Here is a 27,160-nt window from a genome sequence, read left to right as displayed (position 1 = left end):
AGAAAATGAATCGGCTACGCAGCACGTCCGGAGATTCTGTATTGCTGATGCCCGAACAATAAGAAATGCCTGCTGGACCCTTTCCACAAACGTGAAGCACAGTGCTCAAGCTTGTCACGTAGTTGGTGTGGGTTGCATATCTCAAGCAAACCATGTTTTTACGGTCGTTGTCAAAAGTTTACCGGGCGTTGGATTTCAGAATAAAAATGGCACATTTCCTATAGTCTTAGGCACGCAAAGTGGAATTCGGATTTGCTATAAATTAAAAAAAATTCTAGGGTCTTTCGCTCCAATACCACGATTTCATTATGAGTCATGCCGTAATGAGAGCCTCCAGATAATTTTCGTATACCTGGGATTCTTTAACGTGCACCCAATGTACGGTACATGGGCGTTTTTGCATTTCACCGACATCGAAATGCGGCCGCCGCGGGCTTAGCAGCGCAACGCGATAGCCACTACGCCACCATGGTGGGTCACATTTGCTATATGGAATGTGCTAGTGCAGACGACCAGCACCAGGCTGTATAGTTTTATTTTCTGCTAGTAAAAAACTGGGCTGAAGTTTGGCTTTCTCGCGGAATCCGCTTCCGGTAAACTTTTGACGCCGACTGCAGATAACAGAATCAATAATATTTCACGCTTGCACACTCGTGCAGCTACAGGAGATGCGACCGAGTCTTCTTTACTCCTTTCATGTAGAACCTGATAATTTTGCGAAGATTTAATGCGAATAGCATTCTGTTCCTGCTTCAGTCGTTTCGAGCGTCTATATATATATATATATATATATATATATATATATATATATATATATATATCGCCGCCTACGTCTTGGTGCGGTCATGGTCGTTACCTTGGTATGTACCAAAATTAGCATAGTATGAGAGAATGTATAACGAACATGAATGATAGGGCATTACATGAATGTCATGACATGTGTGTCATGTAGGTCCTAAAATAGTCGCCTACATCTTGGTGCTCTCGTGATCGTTTCGTTGACTTGGTGTGTACCAAAATTGGCATAGCAGGACAAGAGTGTAGGGCGAGCATAAATGATAGCTCATGATATGACTGTCATGACATGCGTGTCATGTAGGTCATTACAAAGCCGCTTAAAATGACAATGACCCCGCGAAAAAAAAGATGAACACTCAAAAACCACTGGAATGCGTTCGGACGTGGGCACTAAGTGAAAGAAACACTAAAGGATGGTGGTAGAAGTCATGAGCATGACTCAGCAGAAATTACAATTACTCAGCGACAGAAAGATTAACGCTCAAAAAACTACTGAAATGGGTTCCGACATGAATACTAAGTGAATGAAACACTAAAGGATGGGGGTATAATTCACTCAGCATAAATGACAATGACTCAACGAACAAAAGGTTACCACTCAAGAACCAATTGAACTGGTTCGGGTGTAGTACTCAGTGAAGGAAAAGGCTAAAGTTTGATGGTCGAAGTCATAGTCAAGAGCATCACTATTACGTGTAGCTAAAGGGACTTTTGAGGAATCATGATAGGAATGTCATGACATGCGTATCATCATCATCAGCAGCCTATATTTATTTCCACTGCAGGACGACAGCCTCTCCCTGTGATTTCCAATTAGCCCTGTCTTGCGCTAGCTGATTCCAACTTGCGCCTGCAAATTTCCTAACTTCATCACCTCACCTAGTTTTCTGCCATCCTCGACTGCGCTTCCCTTCTCTTGTTATCCATTCTGTAACTCTTATGGTCCACCGGTTATCTATCCTACCCATTACATGGCCTGCCCAGCTCCACTTTTTCCGCTTAATGTCAACTAAAATATCGGCTATCCCCGTTTGTTCTCTGATCCACACCGCTCTCTTCCTGTCTCTTAACGTTAGTCCTAAGGTTTTTCGTTCCATCGCTCTTTGTGCGGTCCTTAACTTGTTCTCGAGCTTTGTTAACCTCCAAGTTTCTGCCCCATATGTTAGCACCGGTAGAATGCAATGATTGTACACTTTTCTTTTCAACGACAGTGGTAAGCTCCCAGTCAGGATTTGGAAATGTCTGCGGTATGCACTTCAACCCAATTTTATTCTTCCAGTAAATTTCTTTCTCGTGATCAGGGTCCCCTGTGAGTAATTGACCTAGATAAACGTACTCCTTTACAAACTCTAGAGGTTGACTGGCGATCCTTAATTATTGCTCCCTTGCCAGGCTATTGAACATTAGCTTTCTTTTCTGCATATTAATCTTCAACCCTACTCTTATACTTTCTCGGTTAAGGTCCTCAATCATTTGCTGTAATTCGTCCCCATTTTTGCTGAATAGGGCAATGTCATCTGCAAACTGAAGGTTGCTGAGATATTCGCCGTTGATTCTCACTCCTAAGCCTTCTCAGTCCAAAAGCTTGAATACTTCTAAGCATGCACTGAGTGAATAGCGTTGGAGAGATTGTGTCTCTTTGCCTGACCTCTTTCTTGATAGGTATCTTTCTACTTTTTTTGTGGAGAACCAAGGTTGCTGTGCAATTCTTGTAGATATTTGCCAAGATATTCACGTATGCCTCCTGCACTCCTCGATTACGCAATGCCTCTATCACTACTGGTATCTCTACTGAATCAAATGCTTTTTCATAATCTACGAAAGTCATATAGAGAGGACTGTACTCCGCTGATTTCTCTATAGCCTGATTGATGACATGGATATGACCCATCGTAGAATATCCCTTCCTGAAGCCAGTCTGTTCTCTTGTTTGGATGAAGTCAAGTGTTGCCCTGATTCTATTGGAATTATCTTGGTGAATATTTTATACAATACTGAAAGCAAGCTAATGGGTCTATGATTCTTCAATTCTTTAATGTCTCCCTTCTTACGGATGAGTATAATGTTGGCGTTCTTCCAGCTTTCTGGTACACTTGAAGTCGTGAGGCATTGCGTATAAAGGGCCGCAATCTTTTCAAGCATGATATCTCCTCCATCTTTGATTAAATCGACTGTTATTACATTTTCTCCGGCAGCTTTTCCCCTGGTGAAGTTATTCAAGTCCCTTCTAACTACATCTCTAGTTAAGAGATATGCACCTACATGACATGTGTATCATGTAGGTCATAAAACAGCGGCCTACGTCTTGGTGTTCTCATGGTCGTTTGATTAACTTGGCAGACTCTCCGCACACATGCTTCGCATAACATCGATTCCCACAGGGCGTGAGATCTGCCTGGTTTTTTTTTCATACATACAGCTAGCCCCCATATTTTGACGACAAAATCAAATACAGGGTGGGTGTACGTACACATTCGGAGGTCCCGAAGTAACAGCTGTCGGGGGGGACCTCCTAACAAGACATGAAAATGGGGTAAGTAGGATCGTTGCAAACAGTGAGTTATGTCATATATATACAATTTCTATATCATCGGAAATGAACGGTAAGAGAGAAAAAATCTTTTAAAAACATCACAAGTATAATCACACAGTTAAAAAGAAAGAAAAAAATTGCATAAATCATTAAAGATAACTCACAGAAATTCAAACGAGGATAAATTGCACGTAAAACTAACAACGAGAAGTATCAATTTATAAGGAAAATTCAGTGACTCGATAATTTGAACAGTGCATTGCATAATAGTAAATCAGAACAACATCTAATTATTTCTATGTTCGTTAAATTATACCATGTGTCAGATAAAGTGTTCATGAAATGCTCCTTCGTTCTACGCTTGAATGATAATAATGTAGATGACTTCATATCAGATGGTATCGAATTCCAAACAGAAATGCCTAAAAACGCGACGGTAAATTTCCCAGAATTAGTTCTTGCTTTTGGAAGAAGATTGAGTTGTGCTGAAAATCTTGTGTTGTTATAATTTATTAGGCTAGAGCGAGTAAAACCTGGAATATTAAGCTCGGTATTTATAAGACGAAACATAAGCAGTGACAGCTTATAATTAAATAACATGCGTAAAGGTAAAACATTTAGGGAACGGAATATGGCAGCAGAGGGAGATGTATGCGATTGGAATGCAATTAATCGTAGTGCCTGCTTTTGCAAAACTTCTAGCTGATGAAGATGTATGGCATATGTATTACCCCAAGATGACAGGCAGTATGAGAGATGACTGTGTATGTATGCGTAATATAAAGACATGAGAATGGTTTGCTGAAAAAAAAGAGTGCGTTTTTATGATGATGTGAATACCAAATGAGATTTCTTGAATAAGTGATTGAATATGGCACTGGAACTTTAGGTTCTCATCTAGAACTACACCAAGAAATTTAGTAGACGCGGATCTTCCAAGTATATTATTATTTAGAGACACTACAATAGAGTCAATGTGCAAAGTTCTTGAAGAATGGAATACCACAAGTGTTGTCTTAGATGTGTTAATGGATAGCTGGTTTTTTACACACCATGAGTGAACATTCGCTAGGTCAGCGTTAAGTTTATCCTGCAATGCGAGTAAATTTTTATCAGATGCGAAAATAGTGGTGTCATCGGTATAAAGAAGGCAGTGTGCATGTGTTAATATTCCTGGCAAGTCATTAATGAATATGAGAAATAAAAGTGGCCCAAGTATTGATCCCTGAGGCACGCCTGTATTTACAATTTTTGATGAGGAGAAGACACCATTAACTTCTACTATATATGGTCGGTCTATTAGGTAGTTGCGAATTAATTGTAAAGGCGGCCCAGAATGGAGGCATTTGCAACACATGGGAAAACACATTTCATCAAAATATGAATTACAAACTCTTATACACTTGTTAATATTTCACTTAACAAAACGTGGTTGTGCAGTACAGTAAGAGGGTGTACTGAGCCAGCCCTGAAACGAGGAGAAGACACCATCAACTTCTACTATATATGGTCGGTCTATTAGGTAGTTGCGAATTAATTGTAAAGACGGCCCAGAATGGAGGCATTACAACACATGGGAAAACACATTTCATCAAAATATGAATTACAAACTCTTATACACTTGTTAATATTTAACTTAACAAAACGTGGTTGTGCAGTACAGTAAGAGGGTGTACTGAGCCAGCCCTGAAATAATAATGAACAACAATAGAGAAGCATAAGATGAACGACAAAAAGTACACCGAAACCAATTCAAAAGAAAATGCGATGCCTGTAGTTGATCTATACAATCACGATTCATACTGATAGACATATTTTTCAAGCATACGAAGAAAATTGTCAGGTGAGCGAATGATAATATCTCAGGGCAATGAATTCCACTCTCTGATTGTCTGAGGAAAGAATTAATACCTGAATGTGTCAGTGTGGAACCTATAGTCAGTTAAATGTTTAGGATGTTTAGTTCCAGTGTTTCGCCGTTCAGAGAAAGATATCCAGCCATACTACAAACGAAACTACTGTTTAGTTTGTAGGCCCCATTAAGGAGGTGAAATTGAAACTTCAGTCGTAAGCATTTACCGCGCTTCCAAATTGTCGGGAGGCAAGCTTTGTTAAGGAATTCTGTCGGTGAATTATTACGGTTGTACTTATTATAAATTAATGTGATCGCTCTTCTAGTATTCCTTCTAGGCGTTCTATCCAATGTTTGGTATGGGCGAACCAACAGGCAACGTGATATTCTAGTACAGGACGAACGGATGAGGTGTAGGCTAGCATCTTAGTAACAGGTGAGGCAGATTTTAAAGCTGTTGAAGCGAACAAAGTGCTGAAAATGCTGAGAATATATATGTGACACATGTTTGTCCCATTTCATATCAGGTAGTAGAACAATGCCCAAGTATTTGTAATCATCGACAATATTTAATTTGTGTTGTTCGATCCTGTAGGCGAATTCTAGAGGGTCTTTTTTTCTCTTACTCTCATAAAAACAGTCTTGTCTCATTTAATCTTCATTTGCCATGCCGGACACCAATTTGCTGTTTACGCAAGTTCGTAATTTATAATATGAAGTGAAAGGCGCTAAAACGACGACGGACAAAGAAAGAAACACACACACGCAGGATCACTTCAGATCATGCTCCACCAACACACCCAAATATCCATCCTAACTTAGTAATTTAGTGTTACTTGATCATTATGGTTCCTAATCTCCCTCAATATAACGCAATCGTCTGCAAACATGAGCACCGTTGATTTCATGTTATCTGCCATTTCACTGATGTATAGTAAAAAAGAAATTAGAGCTAAGACTGTCCTTTGTGGCACTTCGGATGACACCTCTACCCAATCTTATTGCTTTCGTTTGATTTCAACGAATTGCTGTCTCTTGAAAGATAACCTTTTATCCAGTTTATTATAATGTGAGATCCGAGAATGTGTTGTAGTTTGCTCAGGAGTTTAGGATGTGAAACTCTGTCGAAGGCCTTTGATAGATCTAAAAATAATATATTAGTCTGCCCCAGTTATTACCGCGAGATCATGCACAGTTTGCACCAACTGCATAACCATCGACAATCTTTTTCTGAATCTATGTCGGTTGTTAAGCAAGTTATTATCTTCCTCAAAGGTTACAATGTATTTTAGTATGATATGTTCGAGAATTCTGCAAGATGTGCAAGAAAGCGAAATTGCTCGGTAATTTGAAGGGGTTGTTACGTCACTTGAGTTGAGAATCGGAACAATCTTTTCTAATTTCCAGTCTTTCGCCGCGTCAGACGATTCTAGTGATTTCTTAAAAAGCAGTAAGATGTATTTCGAGACCCATTCTTCCTATCTCTTGAGAAAACTATTTGGAATGTCATCTGGGCCGCAAGATTTCTTAATGTCAATGTTGAGCAGCAGTGAGAATATACCCGATTCTGTTAGCTCTAGAAAACCGAGTATGTTGCCGGTTCCCCTCAGGTGATAGCTTAAATTTGGTGAAGTTCTGTTGTCCTGACTAAAAATGGATTTAAAATACTTATTAAACTTGTTTACTCTTTGGAAAGCATCCTTAGGCGGCAAATTAAATTGCTTATGTGGGTTTGCGTTAAAATATCTCCAAAATGTTTGAGGAGCCGTCTTTATGAAGTTGCTAAGTGTGACGTTCATGTATGTATGTTTTGCCCGTTTTATCGCTGCTCTCAAGACATGCGCCAATCTGCAAATTTTCTCAGGGTATACCAGGGAGTTGATGTCTTATTCTTTAGTTTCCTCAGCCTTGGAATTTTACGTTTCATATATATTATATCTCTTGTAATGTAAGGGTATTTATGCGCACTTTCTTTTTTTCATGGATACAAAGTGTGATAAACAATTCTGTGCATAGGTTTTACATTTCACCCCTAATTTGTCTACTGTCACATAACCATCAAGGAAAAGGCAAGAAAAATAGGGGTAGTGGCAATCAAAAAGGTCAAGAATACTGACATCATCCACATTTTCCCGATCATATATTTGTGTGATCAATTTTTCTGAGCGTGCTGACGACGGCAGTGATAGACAACATTTGGTTGCCTTGTGGTCCGAAATGCCGTCAATTACTTCCCATGATATGCTCTCTACAGGAATGTTTTCAGTGACAAACGTTAGATCGAGAATTGTGCTGCTCGATGATGTGACACGTGTTGCTTGCTGAATGATTTACTTTAAACCACTATTGAAGGCCATATCAAGGATCACCTCAGCGCTGCCTTTATCGATAACACCAGCATCGTACGATTCCCATTTTATACCTGGTAGATTGTAATCGCCCGTAAGGACAACCTTTCTGTCCCCTTGAAGAGGACGCTGCATGAAATCGGATAATATATGTAATAGCTCCGGGCCAGAATTTGGTGCTCTGTACATTGTACCAACATGAAGGAAATATTGATCCTTTTTTCGGCGCTCCCGTGGGCGCCGCCATGTTTGATCACGTGGTGACGCATCCATCACTTGCCTCCGTTGCCTCCGCGTTTATAGTGCAAGCGTGTGACGACGGTAAGGCGCAGCAAACCTCGGCTTGGACGCATATCGTAGACGGTGACTGTGTGCTCTACACGAACCTTTGGCCACAGCTTTAGAGGAAATGTGCTTTGAGAGCTCAAGTGCTTTCAGAGATCATTATGTCTTGTCCAAATGGTGCTACCAGCGTATACGGTGCTCGTACTAAAAGTGGGGCTAGAAATGTATTCCAAGCTGTCCAATCTTTCCGATTATGAATTAAATCGGGATCAGTGTGTTCTTCGTTCTTTATTTGGTAAACATTTTGAAGCCGCGGCTTGTCATGTTTCTGACTCTGTAAAGTTCCTCGGTTCCATGGTGCGGCACTATCTGATTGTTTATTTTCAGCCTAATCGCTCGCGGGTGTGCTCTGCTGCGATAAATTTGTTCTTGCTTCGCACAAAGCTTGGAATATAAATGTTCTGTACTTTGCGGTAGCTCGTAGCAAAGAGGCATTATCGCTAGTCCCTCGCTTACTCTGCGGACCGTCACGAAACGTTCAGCTTACAACATTCGTGTCTTGTCGGTGTAGTCACCGTCACTCATGCTTAGGCACATTGATTCAAGTATGCGCCCATTCACTTATTATAGTAAAAGCAGCGGAAGAATTCTATACTGACCTGTAGAATTCCCAGAGCAGCCAAGCTACTTTCAATCGAAGTAGTGATGAACAGGATACAGAGGCCCCTTCTATAACTAGCGATGAAGTTAGAAGGGCCTTGAAAGACATGACCAGGGGAAGAGCTGCAGGAGAAGATCGAATAACAGTCGATTTAATCAAGGGTAGAGCAGATATCATACTTGAAAAGCTTGCGGCCCTTTATACGTAATGCCTCTCGACTTCAAGTGTGCTAGAAAGCTGGAAGAACGCCAACATTATACTCATCCACAAGAAGGGAAACGTTAAAGAATTGAATAATTATAGACCCATTAGCTTGCTCTCGGTATTCTATAAAATATTCACCAAAATAATTTTAAATAGAATCAGGGCAACACTTGGCTTCAGCCAACCAAGAGAACAAGCTGGCTACAGGAAGCGATATTCTACGATGGATCATATCCATTTCATTAATCAGGTAATCGAGAAATTTGCGGAGTACAAACAACCTCTCTATATGGCTTTCATAGATTATGAAAAAGCATTTGATTCAGTAGAAATACCAGTAGTCATGGAGGCATTACGTAACCAAGGAGTACAGGATGCATCCGTAAATATATTGGCCAATATCTACAAGGATTGCACAATAACCTTGGTTCTCCACAAGAAAAGTAGAAAGATATATATCAAGAAAGGGGTCAGGCAAGGAGACACAATCTCTCCAATGCTATCCTCTGCATGCTTAGAAGTATTCAAGTTGTTAGACTGGGAAGGCTTACGAGTGAGAATCAACAGCTAATATCTCAGCAACCTTCGGTTTGCAGATGATATTATCCTATTCAGCAACAATGGGGACGAATTACAGCAAATGATTTGGGACCTGAACCGAGAAAGTGTAAGAGTGGGGTTGAAGTTAATATGCAGAAGACAAAGCTAATGTTCAATAGCCTGGCAAGGGCACAAGAATGCAGCATCGCCAGTCAGCCTCTAGAGTCTGTAGAGGAGTACGTTTATTAGGTAAATTACTCACAGGTGAGCCTGATCATGAGAAAGAAATTGATGGAAGAATAAAGTTGGGTTGGAGTGCATACGGCAGGCATTACCAAATCCTGACTGGGAGATTACCACTGCCGTTGAAAAGAAACGTGTATAATGATGGCATTCTACCGGTGCTAATATATGGGGCAGATACTTAGAGGTTAACAAAGAAGCTCGAGAAGAAGTGAAGGACCGCACAAAGAGCGATTGAAAGAAAAAGGTTAGGCCTAACGTCAAAAGACAGGAAGAGAAGTGGTGTGGATCAGAGAACAAACGGTGATAGCCGATATTCTAGTTGACATTAAGGGGGAAAAGTGAAGCTGGGCAGGCCATGTAATGCGTAGGTAGGATAACCGGTGGACCATTAGAGTTACAGAATGGATAACAAGAGAAGGGAAGTGCAGTCGAGGATGGCAGAAAACTAGGTGGAGTGATGAAGTTAGGAATTCACAAGCGCAAGTTGGAATCAGCTAGCGGAAGACAGGGGTAATTGGAGATTGCAGGGAGACGCGTTCGTCCTGCAGTAGGCATAATATAGGCTGATGATGATGATGATGACGATGACTCATTATTAATACGTTGGCGATAGGGTGGGCGTTAAGTTTGCGTGCGAGTAGGGGTGGATGTGCGTAGATAACGTGCGAGAAACTTACTATGCGAGTAAGTTTGTTTTGTAACTTCCTTTTCTAACGAGTGGTACTCACTTTTAAGTGCCTACGTTCCCGAGTTGAAGTCCTTTCTTGGGAGCTTAGCTATACAGCGCTGGCGGATGAATTATCTTTTTTTATCCTCGAGGAAAGCCGTGCATCGCGAAGAGCGGCAACACAAGCAGTCCAGTCCTTATGTAGCAGCGGCGACACAGATTGAATCATTTTTGCAGCGAACTACCGCACACGTCTTCCTTTTATCATTACACATTTTGCAGCATGAATTGGTCGCAGTGCATTAGCGAACATCCAGTTGCATTTCCGACAGCTGATCACACAGTAGCATGGCAGAAGTAGTAATGGTTTCGTATTCGTGCGCATTCGCTGAGGCAACGTACGGCGCACCGCCGAAAGCGCCATCTCGTTCCTCTAGAGCAAACTGCTCCGCGAAAAGGGTTAATACGCCGATCGTGATCCTACAAAACAGTGCTTCTGCGCCGGTAATATTAGGTATTGATGCGGCATGAATGTCGTCTTTTGCTAAAATCACCTCGCCACCACCACGTGTACATCTATCCTCACGAAGAACTATATAGCCTAGAGGGAATATATTGTGGGTAAAGATACGTGATGACAGCCAAGTTTCACTAATAGTTACGATATCAGGGTCATCTTCAAGAAAAAAGGACTCAAGTTCTACCGCCTTATTAACGACACTCCTAGCATTGATATTCAGAATTGTTAGTTTTTTCTGAACTTAGTGAGTTGCCGTTTGACTATTCGAGGAGAGACTTTTGTCACTGGAATTTTCTCCCTTATTTCTTCATCAGCGAGAAGAAAAGAGTTCATCATTTACTTTGAACTTATCGTAGACGAGTGTGACATTTTCGCGCTTTTCTCGATTAAGTTTGCAAGTATCCCAAACATTTATTCTTATGTTGCGTACCGCCAGATAAACATTTTCGCTGACAAAGATTTCGGAACCTTCCAGTCTAAAACACTCCTTAAGTATCTTGATTTTGCCTCTATAATCGAACAATTTGAAGATCACAGGGGGCGTTTTGTTAGCTTTCTTTACACCCAAACGGTGAATCGCTCGAAAGCGGAAAAGGTTACACTAAGCAGATATTTAATTAGTTTAATGCTTACTTGGTGTTCTTGGCTTTCTGGTGATTCATCTTCGAGTTCGCTAAACCCGTAAACAATTAGATTCGACCATCGGCTTCGGTTTCCCAGGTCATCAACCTGACGCGAAAACAATTTCATTCTCTTTTCCAGCTGCGTGCACTTTACCTCGATGGTTGACATACGACTTTCAAGCTGTCCTAAAAGATCTAGTTTAGGAGTGAATACCTCCTAACGACTCACTTGAACACTTATTAACCGCGAAGCTGCTTAAGCCAGCCGTAATTTGTGGTTCGTATCAAGAAACTATCATTATCAGCAATGAAGAAAAATAAGAGAAAATGAACTTTCTTGCCGAGGCGGGATTCAAAGCCGCGTACCCATCGTAACCACTAGGCTATACAGCCACGCTTGCAGAAAATGCATTTATGCGAACCATATGATTGCGTTCGAGCGTCGTTGTCTTCGTCCACAGCTGGCGCGTTCGCACGCGCTCGTGCCAATGTGTAGCGAGGTGAAGAAGAGGTATTGCGAACTATGCTCGGGAGAGAGATAAAGAAAATGAAAGAGAGAGAGGGAGAGGCGCATTCACGGAGCGGGTCTGCTGGAACGCGTTGTCGGCATTACAACGCGGTGGAACGCGGTGCGGGCATTGGAACGCGGTGTCCGTGTTGCAAGCTGCGCTATGCAACCTGCAGTGACGGCTGTAAGTCCGAGAGAGAAAGAGACGCATTCACGGAGCGGGTCTACTAGAACGCGTTGTCGTCATGGCAACGGTGAACAACTATCATCATCAACTGCCTCGAAGCGTGCGGGATGACGTGGCGATTGACGTCCGTTTCAAGCGGAGGCTCTTGGCCAGGCCCGTATACAAGACCGGTATGGTCTGTAAACGGAGGATATACGCGTGGCTCGAGTACCTAGTCAAGACTCTGTTGTACAAGTTCTACCATGTGAGGATACATGGAGAAGCTCGGTCGCGTCCTCGAACCGACTGAGGAAGGCTTTAAAGAAGTATAGGACTAGCTACAACGAAGTTTAAACCTCAACAAAGCGAAGTTCAACCTAGCTACAACCAAGAGACGCAATAAATCGGCCAGCATCGCTGTGTCTTGAGCTTTGCGCGGCCTAGTGCAAGGTTTCGCCTTTTTCGTTTCTGATAGCAGGGATGTCGCCAGCCGTTTTTCTCATTTCAGCAGCAAGATCCTGCATGTCGGGACTGCCGATTCATAGGCATGTGTTCGGGGTCGTGATGCGGTCGTGGTCGTTGCATCGTCATCATTCCAGCTGCGTCATCCGACTCTTGTCAAGCCGTGGTCGTCACGCCATCTTCATTGTCACGCCATTGCCATCATGCACTCGTGATCCCATTGTGCTCATGCCGTTGCCATGCCTTCGTCGTCACTGCATCGTCGTCATGCATTCGTCGTCATACCTTCCTTGGGATGGCGTTGCGGTTATTCCACCGTCATCGTTGTAACTTCCACATTCTGCTCTCGTCATGGCGTCGTCGTCATACCGTTGTCGCCATGCTATCGTCGTCACGCTGTCGTTTCACCATCGTCATCACTTCAGTATCGTCATAGTCTACCTGCGTCGATCCATCGACGTCGTTCCATATTCATCATTCTATCGTAATCACGTTGACGTCATTCAGTCATGATTATGCCTCCGTTGTGATGTCATCATCGTCCCTGCGTCGGCGTCATAGAGTACTCATCATGCCTCCATGCTCATGGGCCACCTTGGCAAGCGAGTGCCATAGCTGAGTGGGGCAATATCGTAGCAAGTGGCAAATAGCGGAAGCAACGAAATTCTCAGAATTACCGCTACACGTGTTAAATAAACGTGACTTCAGGGATAATGCCTGTCGATAGATTACTCCACTGCTCTTCGCATTATCGTCGACAGTCATCGTGAGATGACTTCTGCTGTAATTTTATTGCGATAGCAATTATATGGACGCTCCAGGCGGATTTCTGCCATAGGCGTTGCTATCGCCGTCGCCGTCGCCGTGAGGTTCCGTATAAAGTCGAAAGGCGGTAAAATCGTATGTGCGAGTGAAAGCGTGCGAGGGAGAGCCGGCGGTCGCGGTTCAGTGAGTGAGTGAAATAACTTTATTTAGGTCCAGAGGAGATGCGGCTCAGTCTAGCCCACGCAAGAGAGGGAAGCTCACAGGAATCACGCCGTCTTCCGCCGTGCGAAACTCCGTGGGGGGATAGGAGGGAGGGAGGGAGGTGTGTCAACCGATAACATTTCTGCAATTAGTGATTACTTGGAACTTTCTCAACGTTATTTCTTTAAGCAACAATACGTTCAATATATTGGTCGTTTTCTGTTTTCATACGCAGAAAAGATCTACGGGCTACTTATGTTATCACCGAAGTGAGACGTGTGGTAGCATTTGGGGGACTCTATCAATCGACAATCTCCGACCATGCGATCGCATTAAGTGAACCTCACGCTTTCCACAAAACGGAGTGTGGGACATTTTCAGCGAGAATATCAACGAAACTTTGCTCAGGTTGTTTTTCTGTTAGTAGCATCTTAGAGTAACAATAACTTTTATGAGGACCAGGCGTCGAATTCAGAAAGCATTTCGTTCCTAACTGCTGTTTGGAATTGGACAGCTGCCTTGTCTAATAACATGTCCAGCATCAGAATTGGCTGACATTCGCTCTAATCAACAGTTCTTGCGTAAGAAGTATTTTGTGAAGGCGGAGGCCCAGAGTCTTAGCACACACACCACAGTAGTGGCCAAATTCGTTTTCGAAAAACCGACGATGGAAATATGTTGTAGTAGACCCGAACAGCAAAAGTCATTGCTTGTCCTTTGGTTTCACCGCCTCCTCGCGACCCGTAACGCTCAGCCTATGAATATCGCGTTCTTCTACTATGATCGTCTTTTACGAATAAGGCATGTTGATGGCCAAGCGACGTCGATGGGATCGGCGCGTTGCTCCTGGCATTTCGGCAGCTCCACGTTTCCGCGCGTTTTCGGCCTAGTGACGCTGTCTCTCCGCCACACCAATGACCGCCTCCTCTGCTTTATTCCTCTTCTCCCCGACCTCTATCAGCGTTTTTCGATGATAATCTACAACGCCAAGCACCCTTGTATTATTCGCATTATGCTTCGTGAGCGCTTGTTCTCCTCCCTTGGTGTTTTCACATTAGCTTCCCATCGATATCGCAGTAGCAACATGCCCAAGTCACCACCTTGAATAATGCTAACACATCAAAACAATAGCCATTATAGCCATCATACGTTATTAAAGCGAAGATCTTTTGCCTACTTTCCCGTGTTTGGCATGGCTGCTACTGCTGCGTCGGTTGGTATCTCTTCAGATATATTGTTGGGCATTTAAACGAAGACTATATATGCGCCGAATGATAGCACCAATGAACGGGCTTATAGCGGGTGACCATTTTTAATTTTTACGGAGTTTTTTCAAAGTAACCTGTTGCAAATAACATAATTGTAGTCCTTGTGCTGGATTATTCAGATAGGTGGACATTACTTGCACGAGAAATCAAAACACATATTCAACAAGGTAACAGAATATTTGCTAATCATTTTTGAATTAATTACTTTACAGCACATATTGCAATTTTTGCAATTTCCGGTAAGATCACGTACAAGGCGTATCCCCTTGGAATGAATTTTCCAGAATGACGCCAGTATTGAGATGTGCGCCATCAAATTTGCCGTAAAAATGCGCTGTTGTTCTACGTACTTTGTGACCTAAACGCTTTTTCATTCATTGACGCACAAAAGTAACTGAAAACGCCCAAGTATTCCGTACAACGCTTTGAGAAATAATATCTCGAAACTGGTGCCATCCTGGAAATTAATTTGAAGTGGATACGTCTTGCAAGCTCAACGGCTACAATTCGTAAATTGCAACATGCGCCGTAAAGTAATTAAGAAGTTAACGAGTGATTCTTTAATTCGTTAAATATGTGTTTCAATTTCTTGTGCAAGTAATGCCCACCCCTTTGAGTAATCCAGCTCAAGGACAGGAATTACGACATCTGCCACTGGCGATTTTTTTTAAATTCAATAAATGATCGCCCTGTATAACCCCTGCATGCTTGCGACAACGCTAGTACCAGTAAGCGCGCCTTTCTTCTGCGAAATACAAAAATAAATGCCAGCATCAAACCTGCACGTATAATGTCAGCTCATATATCTAGCTCTTAAGCGCACCGACTTCGTTATGGCGAGCACATTTTATCCACCCCATTTCTTTGAGTCACTTGATTTTATGTTATTTTGTCATTCGGTAGGTGTGCGCCCATTTTGGGCCAATCTTCAAAGTTATTGCTCTGGTCTGTGTGCTTTCTCGTTCTTAGCCCACTTCAGCGCTAGTATGGCCTTTCCTTCCTCCACTTGCAGCGTATTACAATGCGTCCTCATTTGCATATTCATTTGCCATAAATATGCACAAGTGAACTTCTTAGACGGACTGGCAACCGGCAAAAACGTTTCATGAAATTGTGGTGGAAATTAAAGTGGTGTGCTTTGTGTTGATGTATTCGAGCAGGATGTTAGTGGTCTGAAAGGAAGCTATAATTTGAAATTGCCTGAGAAAGTCGCGCAACGCTGTCCACCGCCTCACTCTCATGTCAAACTTTGTTATTTGCGTTGGAGACCCGCACGTGATCAAAATTTGGTATACGTACGGTAGCTGTTACGAAGGGCGCTGGGATTCTTGTGTAAAGATACGCAGTTGTCCGTTTCTGAATGCGTATTACAATGTTAAGAAAGTTCACGATAGCAAATGCCGCTGATGTCAAGGCAACAAGTGGAACGATAGAACCGCACAAGAGCGGTGGCATACGCCATGCCCTATTGAATGGCGGTGCCAATGAGTGGCTTTTCTTACGCGTGCGAGTTTACGAGTTCCACTCCTTTGTTTTCTGTAGTGTTTTGTGGTCGTGCCGTGAGTTAAAAAAAAACTTGAATTTGCTGCGCGTAAAGCGGTGTCAGCCCAGCCAGAGGAACCCTACTAAACATTTACTTGGATTTACTTGGAAATGACCAAGAGATGAAATTGAGCTTGACAGGCAATATCGAAAACACACATAAATTACCGTAAAACTTATTTGTAAATTTAATATCATGAGCCACATCACTATCGTTTATTGTTGTGTCGGGAGGGAGGAGGAGGAGGAAAAAGAAGAAAGGAAAGGCAGGGAGGTCAACCAGACGCACGTCCGGTTTGCTACCCTACACGGGGGAAGGGGATTAAAGGGATGAAAAGAAAGGAGAGAGAGGGAAGAAAGTACTCGCAGTATGAACATGTGCAGTTGTCCAACTTCACAGTCGGTCACTGAGGCCAGTCGACTTCATAAATTTTAACAATGCCCGCGTCGCTTTGTGAGCCTGCGATGCGTGGGGCCACGGTCCAAGAATCTTCGTCTCTGAAAACGGTCTCCTGTCTAATTTGTTTAACACACTCCGGAGAATGTCGCGTTCGGTCTCATAAAGATGACAAAAACACAACACGTGTTCCACCGTCTCCTCACAGTTGCACGAGTCACAGATTGGTGTGTCGGACATGCCCAGAAGGAATGAGTACGCTTTCGTAAAAGCCACCCTTAACCACAGGCGGCAAAGTAAAGTTTAATCACGGAGGGGTAAGTTCGGTGGAATTTGTAGCCTCAGTGTAGGATCCAGCCGGTGGAGATGACAGTTCGTACAAATCGGGCTGCTCCATGATGTTTCTGTCTCGGTTTGAGCGAGTAAACGAAGACCCCTCGCTGCGTCTGTCCTTGATAAGGGTATAGGAACAGTTAGGGTTTCCTTATGGGCTGACCGGGCGGCATCATCAGCAAGGTCATTACCGACGATGCCACAGTGCCCTAGGCAGCCATTGAAAGATGATGTCATGTCCGTTCATGAGGGCTCGATGGAGAACCTCTCTGGTCTCAAACACCAGTTGTTCATGTGTCTTGCGTCGTAATGCTGACTGCAGACTCTGAAGGGCTGCCTTGGAGTCACAAAAAATGACCCACTTTCGAGGTGGTGTTTCTGCGATGTAATTAACAGCAGCACGTAGGGCGGCAAGTTCTGTTGCCGTAGAAGTCGTTATGTGGGACACTTTGAACTTGCTTGTGACTTGTAAGGTCGGGATGATAAAAGCGCCTGTGGAGCTGGTGGCTGAGACAGATCCATCGGTGTAAACCTGCGTTCTTAATTCATATGCATCGTTAAGCAATGACAATGTCAAATGTCGTAGAGCTACCGTGTAATGACGGAGCTTTTTCGTAATTCCCGGAATCGTGAGGTGTACTTGTGGCTGTCGTAGACACCACGGGGGTGACAGTGGTCTTGCTGCTGGTGTAAATCCCGATGGAAGGCAGCCTCGATGTGTCGCAACAAGTTTCGAAAACGTGGCCTGAGGCCTTTGTGCCGGCAAAGCAGCAATGTGATGACTAGGTACGAGAAACAGGCGTCGAATGTGTGCTCTGAGGTTGTCAACCGTACTGTATGTTGTAATCAAGTAGTCTCTAGCAATCACGATTGTTGCATGAGTCGAGGCGCATCGTGGAAGTCCAAGACATGTTCGCAGAGCCTGGCCTTGCAAACTTTGGAGGGTACGAATATTTGTTTTGCACGTGTTTGCTAAAACCGGCAAGCTGTGTCGTAAAAATCCCAGAAACAGTGTTCTGTACAGCTGCAGCATGGACCGCACCGACGTTCCCCAATTTTTTGCACACAGGAACTTCATTATATGTATAATAGAAATTAGTCTCCACTTCAGGTAGATGCAGTGGGGGCTCCATGAAAGGTTCCTGTCAATAATCACACCTAAGAAGCGGTGAGACTTCTGGTATGTAATAGCCTGGCCATTGAGAGAAACAGGGTACGGTGTCATGGGTTTGCGCGTAAACGCAATGAGCGCACATTTTTCGATGGACATAGTAAGGCCTTGTTTTCTGAGATACGAACAAGTTAGGGTGGCTGCCCGCTGAATTCTTGCGCGCACTTGAAGACGAGTCACCGCAGAAGACCAAAGACAAATATCGTCGGCGTAGATCGACAGGTGTATTGTCTTGGGTAATAGTTCAGCAAGGCCAATCATAGCTAGGTTAAAGAGAATAGGGCTCAATACCCCGCCCTGTGGGACGCCGCCGTAGGTATAATAGTTGGCAGAGGGGCCATTTTCGGTCTGTACATAGAAGGACCTTCTGGTCAAATAGTCTCTGATCCATTGAAACAAACGGCCACCGATTCCGACAGTCTCCAATGACTCAAGGATTGCTTCATGTGTGACATTATCATACGGCCCTTTCACATCAAGAAAGAGCACCACTGATATGCGCTTGAGGCATTTTTGTTGCTGTATGTACGTTGTCAGGTCGATAACATTGTCTATTGAAGACCTGCCTCGCCGAAAGCCTGTCATTGAGTCAGGGCATATACTGTGGCGTTCAAGGTACCATTCTAGGCGTGTAAGGATCATCTTTTGCATTACTTTTCCTACGCAACTTGCCAGGGCAATAGGGCGATATGATGTCAGGTCTAAAGGCGACTTTCCTTGTTTTAGTAGCGGTACAAGCCGACTTATTTTCCATTGCTGAGGAACAATTCCGTCATGCCATGAGCGGTTGTAGTAATTCAACAGCTCTTGCCTGGCCTCTCGTCCAAGATGGGCAAGAGCTGCATAGGTGATGCCGTCAGGCCCTGGTGAAGCTGAACGTCGAGAAGCAGCCAAAGATGCGTCAAGTTCTTCCATAGTAAATTGAAGTTCCATTTCTGGGACGCGAGACACAGGGACGACACTAACACCTTCGGCGTTGGGGGTGACACACACGCCAGCGATCCGCGCACAAAAATCATTTGCCACCTCAAGTTGCGTCTGGCAGTGATGTAGGGCTAAGGCCATGAAAGGCTGTCGCTGTTGTGGAGACGAGCGGAGGCCACGAACTGTCCTCCAGATGTATGAAAGTGGTTTCCGAGGGTCCAGTGATTCACAAAAGGACTTCCAACGTTGTTCCTGCAGTTTGTCCAAACGGCGCTGGATTTTCTTCTGTGTTCTTCGTGCCATTCTCAGGTCACAAACTGCCTTCGTGCGCCTGTACCTCCTTTCAGCTCGTCGTCGAAGTGCCGTTAGCCGCTCCAGTTCTACGTCAAATTGGGAGCGGTTCACTGTCATCGTTAGGAGGCATGAAGCTTCTCTCATTGCCTCTGAGATGGTATCATCTAGGCTATGGCCCAGGTCTTCTCTGCATGCATTTTCCATATGTAACTTAAATTTAGTCCAATCGATACGTTGTACTGCATTCGAAGAGGAGGAATTGTTCAGCCCCCTTATCTTCAAGTAAGTGGGAATATGGCCACTTCCATGCGTTTCTATGTCTGAAAACCACTGTACTTGTGAGCTGAAGCATCGTGATACCAAAGTCAAATCCAGGCAACGGCTGTACTTGAGGCCTCGCAGGTATGTAGGACTGCCATCATTCATCACACAAAGGTCGTGATCATTGGCGAATGACACCAGACTCCTGCCTCTGGAATTGATTGCCGAGCTACCCCAGAGTAAGGGATGTGCGTTGAAATCTCCCGTTATAATCCAAGGACCACTGGTATGTAACAATATGCCTCGCAGTCTGTCGCATTCAAATCGTCCTGACGGCGATAAGTAGACACCAATGAGTGTGAATGACACGTGTTTCTTTCTTACACGTAGGCAGACATACTGATTGTCATCATGTGGTTGTACTGCATGGTGGGCATACGCAAAATACGTGCGGATGTAAACGACAATTTTGCTGCGCTCCTCGCACGTCGACGATAAAAATGGTTCGTACCCTGACAGTTTGATGGGAGTACGTACGTTGGGTTCACAAATAACGATTATGGGAATCCGATTTGTGAAAATATATGGACGGAAGGATGAGATGCGGGACCTCAAGCCTCTGGCGTTCCACTGTAAAATCGAAGCTTGTCTGACCTCAGCGCGAAATGACAGTATTGGACGAGCCATGGTGTCTACTCAAGGCTTGCAAGTACTGGATTTAGAGCATCCAATACCTGTAGTGCACTTTGAGCTGACGGCGTTTTTAGCTTGCCTAGGAGCACGCGAATGGCATTCATCATTGATCGAAGCATCGCGATCACTTGTTTGTCCTCTTCAGGCAGTTTATCGGCGGGAGGTTCAGCATTCGTGGTTGCCGTTGTGCGCTGTGGCTTTGCGGGTGGCTGTGGTGTTGGCAACCTAGGCCAAGCTGCATCAGCCGCAGTCTCACTTTTTCCAGCATTCTGGTTCCTATCAGCCGTGACCGGTCTGGGCGGCAAAGGAGGTGGAACCAGTGGATATGCGACAGACGCGGTAGAGGCGCTGACTTTCTTTAACGAACGTCGGCGACGATATCGCCGCTTTCTGATGGTTTTGGCAGCCTCGCGGTGAGACGAATGGTCTCTCGCCATTTGTTTTAATACAGCCAGCTCCCTTTTCATGTTTGGGCAGTCCGAAGCTTCATGGGGCCCGTGACAATTTGAGCATTTAAGAACAGTGGCCCTGCAATCATCCGCGGAGTGCGTTTCAGTGCAGCGAGAACACACTATTGCTGTGTCGGAGCGCAAACTAATGTTACGCGAGCTAAGGCACGAGAAAGACAGGGCACAGCACTCGTGCCTTCTCTCGTGCTTAGTGCCTTAGCTTGTGTCCCAGTAGTTCGCGCTCCGAATTAGCCATGCTGCCACACCAACTCGCCCATTTCCGCTTTTGAACTATCATTGATATTTCACGATATGATTGTGAGGTACGCCGTAGTAGGGGACTGTGGATCATTTTTGACCACGTGATGTTCTTCAATGTGCACCCAATGCACGGTACACGGGCGTTTTTGCATTTCGCCACCATCGAAATGCGGCCGCCGCGGCCGAGATTTGATACCACGCCTTCGGGCTTGGCAGCGCCACGGCATAGCTACTACGCCACCACGGTGGGTGTCACTACCACCTAAAAAAGAAGACCAACTGCTTGCGGCTGCGACCGCCCTTGTCGGCTGCTTTTTCATGCGGCCCTGTAATTGTAATAGCGCTCACTTATTGTTTCCAGCGCATGGCTGCATAAACACGATCGGGCCTAAAGATTAAAAATTTATCAAAAATGTTTCACGCCGTTTTCTTTGTGGCCGCTGAATGTTAGCGCACCCTGTTGACTAGACTTTGCGAAAAGGGAAAAGTAGGCACCATAAACATCGATTCTCGGTCCTATCAATGAAGAGTTGAAGATTTTAAGCATGTAATGTTTTAGAAGGTGTTAATGCCCTTTAAAGTTAGGCTTGGAAACTAAACAAGTGCGCCGATCTCATAAAAGCCCTTATATTTTTTTGTGGATCGCTCGACAGAGCGTCTTGCCGGTGCCATTCCTCACTGATCACCTAGCAACAGATGAAACGAAAGAAATGTGAATGAAAGAGCCTTCTGCCCGTGCGTTCGATTGGTAAATTAAACAATGGTCGTCCAATACTATATCTACATTTTCAACATATCTGTTATCAATGTTAAGTCAAATTGCTTTGGCGTTACGCCTGCTTTCTTAGAATTGCTTTGGCGTTACACGGAAAGGTTTCGCTACACGCCGTGGGGCGAAATTATACACAAATGGAGAGACTGCCGCCATAACAATTCAAGGCAACATAATTTCGTGATCTATTTTGGCAGCTATTATTTTGACATGCGAGTCTAGTGGTGTTCTCATGGGGCCAGATTCGTAAAGCTTTTCTTTCGTAAGTTCGCTTTGCCATTGGCTGGCCGCCTTCGCTAATGATATGTCCGGCATCCGGATTGGCTAAAATTCTTTCTTACGAAAAATTCTAGCCTACGAAGGTTTTGTGAATTCGGGCCCATATGGTTCCTACTGAGTGGATATGCCTTGTACGCTGAGAAGCTTCCCTCATGTAATGCTGTCACGCTCGTCTGCTTCGCTTAATTAAAGAGTTGGTCAACGCTTATCGCAAAAGTTTTCATACCAGTCGGCACGCACCTGTCGCTCAGAGAATAACCTCTCGGACCGCATTTTGTAAGGATTCTTTTCCTCCGACTAACATCTCCAGCATCACATTAAAGCATATGTTTCTCTCACTCTCCCGGAGAGGGGCCAATTGCTGCGATACCGGGGGCGCGGCATCGTGCAAGCGAGTGACGAAAGGCGAGAAGAATGAATGAATCACAAAAAATACTACCCACTATGTCTCTCGCGCCACTTCAAAAGAAAATCCCTATGGCTTTTCCTAAAAGTTCATCGTGAAAGTGCAGCGCACGCACAAAAAACGAGGACACAAAGCTAAGGTAACGCACAGGCTTTGCCTTGTGTCCTCGTTTCTTGTGTGTGCTCTGCAATTTCAAGATAAATAGCTACCAACTCGTCCAAATTTCAGTACTTTCACAATTTTGCTAAAACATCGGACACATCTGTGTCAAGAGCCTTGAACCATCATTAGCCATTTTTTTATCCACTTATCACTATAACAACATTTCTACACTCAGATTATCACCTGCGCAAGTGAAATCGTGCGCTTTCGCAGGAAGTATCGAAAAAATACGTTAATTACGTGGAGGAAGATTCCACGAAAACGGGCGCCCCATCAAGCCGTATTCTCATTTGGCAGAATAAATGGGGTAGGCAATAGTAAAGTAGGCATTTTTTGTCGTTTGACATCCTCAAAAAAGTATTTACGGTGTAACGTTGGCTTTTCATCGATTATGGGTTGGGTTTAACCTCCCAAAGCAAGGCTGAGGCTATGAGAGGTACCGAAGTAGAGGGTTTCTGAGTAATGTTTACAGCCTGTGGCTGTTTAACGCGGGCCTTAATCTCAGTACACGAGCATTCCTTGTGCTACTCCTCATCGCACTGCGGCCGTTGCGGCCGGTATTCGAACCAGCGAGCTCGTGCTCGTCAGCAGGGCGTCACAGCCGCTGAATCACTGCGGCGGGCGCACAACTGCCTTCAAGTACCAGCCAAAGTACTCCTGGGGTCGTATGACGTAAAACTTCTCGGCCCGAATTCACAAAAACGTTTTACGCTGAAATTTTTGTAAGAAAGAATTTTGGCCAATCCGGATGTCAGACATATCCTTAACGAAGGAGACCAGGCAATTCAAAGCGAACTTACGAAAGAAAAGCTTTGTGAATCTGGCCCCTGAAGTTATTCCAATCTGCTTACGTAAAATTTACGTTACTGCCGACGTAAGCACCGGGCGGTGACCCAAAGCGTTGTTTGAACGGGCCAATCGAAACGCTCTGCTCGTTTATAGGTTAATTTTGCTGGCTTTGAAAGCAAATAGCATATATATATATATATATATATATATATATATACACACGGGGGATTCATGGTTACCCGAATGATCCCCCGGTGCTTCGCTCACTCATCATCATTCACTTCGTGGATATGCGGTGTTGTTTTCTTATCTGATTGGCTGACAAGAGGTGAAGGGCGCTGATAAGTGGAGAGGGTTTCGGTGGGTCCGAGCTGGCACAGTGAAAGTAATGAGTGGGGCGGTGCCGGCAACCACGATTGGTCCACTTCCCCTTGCTTAGTTGGCGGTGGCTGGTCGAAAATAGCTGCGACTGTGCAACGGAAGGTTAAAAATGCCACTAAAACAAATCCTCAGTGAAGAAAGTTGTCACAGCGATTGACAGTTGACAAAACTGCGCGTATATGTTCCGAAAAGACTCGAACACGCTATATATACTTTCACGCAATTATTTTTATTATTATCCGCAGAGAGAATAATTCTCTCCGGCAGCTCAGAGAGTACCAGAGCAATTGGTGGGCAAGCCATTTTTTATTCTTTCGGAATGGGGCAACTAGTCTCCGGCTATTGTTTAAAAAATTGTTCGGTATAATAATGCGTCTTTAGTGCGTACATGTGCTTTGTGACGTCGCGTGACAGACAAGTGAAATGAGCGCAGCCCTGCAAATTTTTACCAATAGCGGGTGGCGAATGCTAAAGAAAAGTGAAGAATTGGAAAGAATTATTTTTCTCTTGTTCGGCCTAATCATGCATAATCAGTGTGTACACGTCATGTCAGATGGGTACTTTTTTGCAGTTTTCGTGACGTGGCATAACAGCCAGGTATAAAGTGGGCGTTGCCCAAAATATTTTTGACGAATCGTGAAAGGCAAGCGGCAAAAATGGATGCAAAGATATTGGAATAGCTTTACGTTATAGCTCCCCTGTGTTCTTAAGTGCGTGTTTTTTTTTCAGCTGAATATTACCTATCTTTCTCGCTTTCTCAAAACAAGCTGTCTTTCTTTATTTATTTGTGCCGTTGAAACTTCCTTGGTGCATAGGCAATATTCATTTCTGCGTAGTTATCATTGTGGAACATTCACTTACGAAAGTGCTACAAATTGCCTTTTGGTTCAAGTCGAATAAATTTCATTCATTCTTGGTGGAATCGGTGTCGCATAAGTGCTGTAAATCCTTAGCACTGAACAACGTATGTTGTCTCTAATGGCATTAATATGCATCTAAAATTCCTTTGCCATGATACGATGGTAAATCTTGTCGTAATGAACACATAACAGAACATTATCGGCCCGCAGAATCTTATCACAGTAAGTAATTTCACACGATGATGTTTGTTGCATGATGACGTTTGTTGCAAAAACGCGGCAGAACCCATCTCACGATGACTGGCGATGCATGGTAATGCGTTTAGCATCTAATCAATATAGCGACACAACGTATTGCCACCGTCGAAACGAGTTACGTATGACGCTTGTACTGCAGCGGGACTCCTCTTTCGCGCGCTTCCCTAAGAGCACTCCTCCACAAAGCCTGCGCGCGGCCGCCGAAATGCATGCGGTGCGTGAGAACGCTGAGTAACGCACCATGTGGCAGCCGGGCTGCGCTCTCGCATTTCCTTCTGGGCCTGCTGCGCCATCTGATGGTACGGCCTAGTAGTCAGGGCGTGCAACAACATGTACCGCAGGACATGCACCATGGTAAGCTTTCTCGTCGATTATATTGCGTCGCTCAGAGTACATCGTTGTGTATTGCGAATTGGCTTCAAATATTCGCTATATAGCCAAAGGAAAGAAGGAAAGTCGGAAGGTGTCATTGATTTCTATTCTTCGTTTCTGGTTGAATTTTCATTGCTTACGGTCTTTTGTGCGAGTCTCATGAAAGCTTTTTCTTCGGCGAGTTGGATCCTAACGAAGAAGCGCCAAATGTCAAGGACCTGTCCTGGGCACTTCGTATTTGTCCTCGTAATTTTGTGCTATGATTCTTACTTTTGCGAGTTTCGTGCTACCATCACGAATGAAGCGCTGAGACCATAGTGAGTACTGCGAAAACATTTGTTCCTCGGTACAGCTGTTTATTATAGACGTACTTTCTATTTACCAGAACTTGTTCCGACTAAGTTCCACTGCCCAGCTTAGAAATATTTTATTGAGTTAAGTGTAATATATAAATGAAGATATAGAAGGATGTCCCAAAGCACGAAGCTGTAAGGGGACCACGTGTCTAGTAGTACCTAAAATAACACCATTGGACAGCAGTACTATTATTAAGAGTTCGCGGGTTCGAGCCCATCAGCAGCGGCCGCATTTCGACGGGGGCGAAATGCAGAAACACTCGTGTACTTGGATTTAGGTGCACGGTAAGGAACCACACGTGATCAAAATTAATTCGCAGTCTCGCACTACGGCCTGCCTAAGTCCACTTGTCGAAACGTTGGCTCCTGCTCTCACCTTGTCCTACTGTTACCCATCGCCTTGAATCGCCATCTCCCCTATTTCCCGTGTTTTCCCTCATAATCATATTGTGGTTTTGACTCGTAAAGCACAGAATTTACTATGTTTGTACTGTATTCTATTCTTTTTTTTTCGTAGTGCTTATGTGTATTTGATCGTATTGCAGGTAGACTTTGCACACCTGCTCCTCCGGCAGCAAATTATCCTGCGCTTCCAACAGAGTTCCGATCTGGCGATTGAGTATGGACTTCACGATTCCTGCGATCTCATCATCGTGGATAATTCTCGTACGTAAAATGCAATAATCATACCTTTTCAGCTTTGTTGTGAAGTTGCTTTTCTCGTGTTAACTTAGACCCGCAATGTTGCATTTACTATTGTCGAGCATTATCGTACTTTATTTGCTTCCTTGTAGGCAACAAAAAATTGCAAACTCTCCTGCGTAGTCTATCTCAGAAAAAGAGTTGTTGAAGTAACAAAGTATCTTATTTATAGCGTAGTGCGGCATTTTCGCTCCACCTGGCTGTATTCTGAATCATTGAATAGCTCTCACACCCCACCGACCGACCGACCGACTGACTGATTGAAAGGTGTACTTGTGGCCCTTCGTGTATAGGTCTGTCCAACCAGTCATCACCAACCCCACATCTTGCTTACCGTATGCATAGAGAGATATTCCAACCATCGGCTCTCCCAACCATGTCCATTTGCGGAAAATGCTTGCGGCAAACGCGATTGGAACAATGACTATCAGGCGAGTGAAACTGTGCTAAGTACTTTGTATGAAAGGTCTACAACGAATATACCCGTCACCTATGGGACGCCGTGTGACGTTGTATGGCCACAGATTCCACAAAGCTGAACATCTTCCGACATCCTGCGATTGAGTGTTCTTGCTCTTTCCTGTGATGCTGCAGACAGTTTAAGCGGGGTACACACGGCTATGTGCTGTGTGTGCTATGTGCTATGTGCTGTGTCAGATAAGTATAGTCGCAGGGGTGTCCCGAGAGTTTCTTTTATTTCCACGAAAATTTTGGGTTAAATATAGAAATAACTCTATACATAAGAATCGAGCTTATTTTCCAGCGCACCTCTTGTTTTGTTTCATTGTGAAAACATGTTACCACACTTTTTTAATCAGAAAGCACCAGTGTTCGTTTTTTTAGTGCTACAG

Source organism: Dermacentor silvarum, chromosome 1, assembly GCF_013339745.2.
Source record: "Dermacentor silvarum isolate Dsil-2018 chromosome 1, BIME_Dsil_1.4, whole genome shotgun sequence".
In the NCBI taxonomy this organism is placed as follows: Eukaryota; Metazoa; Arthropoda; class Arachnida; order Ixodida; family Ixodidae; genus Dermacentor; species Dermacentor silvarum.
Note: the sequence above shows the minus strand (reverse complement) of the source record.